Here is a 1,463-nt window from a genome sequence, read left to right as displayed (position 1 = left end):
TTACTTTTTGATAAATAATTCGTTCTTATTGCGAAATAGGAGCACTATTTATCAATCTGTAATAAAAGATGTGAGGAAATTCTGTCTTTTTTAGAGACAAAAATTTTTGAGGCGAAATATCCAAAAAGAAGATTGTAAAAAAAAGTAATCCGCCTCAACAATATAGAACTTATCAACAAGGAACATTTACATTGCATCAATTTGCTGTATTGGTCGATCCGAATCAAATGAAACTAAAAGAGCTCAGAAGGGAGTTTTCAAAAGGCCTGATGATGCGCAAAAGCCCCAATCGCTCCGGAAACAGAACAGTACTGTACAAAACTGTACTTACTTGGGCCTTCGGTTTTTGCTGGTATGAGATCGGTTGTCGTGGCCCTGCACGCTCATCGGTTGCCTGGTTTGAGGCATGGGGGGCGTGGCGTGTCTATAAACAGCCGGCTGGCCCCGCCCTACTAGGCGTGGATCTGCTAAATGAAACGCGCCCACTGGAAAACAGCCGCCCAGTCGAAAAACGCCCACCACTTACCTTGTACTAGATAAGGCATCGAGAACCCGTGGCAAACGTTGGGGGGTGGATAGGTGAACCTCTGCCGTTCGAAGGGCGACAGTTCAATGGCCGGGGTGGGGGAGCGGCTGCTCTTGGCAGTGCCCGGCGTGGGCCCTCTATCCCCACTCATCTAGAGCAGATCACACATGACCCTATCGGCTCTGAGGAGCAAAAATCGCCGCTTACCTGCCGGAAAAACCTGGGTGGCATGGAGTTGAACACATAATGAGGCGCGGGCGGAGTGCTCGGTGGTGGAGTTCGGAACTGCCCATTGGCCGGCGCAGGCGCAACAGCAGGACAGTACGCAGACGCCACCACAGTAGTAGCCGGGGAGCTCGTTCCAGTACTACTTTGGCTGGAGCCCATCAGCACTGGCCGTTTGCTGAAATTCAACTGCGGCTTTGGCATGGAGCCACGCCTGGGGTCAAACGACTGTGGATCTGCCAAAAAAGCCGTATAGTCGAGTAAAACAAAAACGAGCACTATACGCACATTTGCCAACAGGCACAAAACCTCTGGGGCCGCCAGGCGGCGCAGGCCCCAAACTCATCTGCTGCATGTTCTGCGCCAATTGCACAAACCCGTTGTTTTCAAAGGGCGTGGTCGACACGGAGGAGGCGCCACTGTTGGGAGTGGGGGTTGCGTGTCCATAACCCGCCATCCCTTGCGCAGAGAAGCCTACCGGATCATTAGATAATTTTTTTGGTTACTTTCCGCAGGACTTGATACGACATAAAAAGTCGATTTTTGCACGCTCTAGGTGACATGCGTCTAGGTATACGGCACTTCTTGTCAATTCTATCGATTGCGGCGATTCGAACCTAGCGGTTTGTTATGATTTAACACGATTTAAGGTTAGGTGATTTTTTCCCGGTATTTTGTTGTAACCGTAAACTCTTTGGATTTTATTAATATA

At 49.5% G+C, this 1,463-nt stretch overlaps 1 protein-coding gene across 1 annotated transcript in view; it reads right to left on the bottom strand.

Moving 5' to 3' along the window:
* LOC109534832 (zinc finger SWIM domain-containing protein 5) overlaps window positions 1-1,463 on the bottom strand; it is a 47,568-nt gene that overhangs the window by 18,125 nt on the left and 27,980 nt on the right. The window lies entirely within an intron of this gene.

This window comes from Dendroctonus ponderosae, unplaced genomic scaffold (assembly GCF_020466585.1).
Source record: "Dendroctonus ponderosae isolate FM_Combo_2020 unplaced genomic scaffold, Dpon_F_20191213v2 Dpon_F_20191213_10, whole genome shotgun sequence".
Classification (NCBI taxonomy): Eukaryota; Metazoa; Arthropoda; class Insecta; order Coleoptera; family Curculionidae; genus Dendroctonus; species Dendroctonus ponderosae.
Note: the sequence above shows the minus strand (reverse complement) of the source record. Positions and strands in the feature narration are given on the sequence as shown.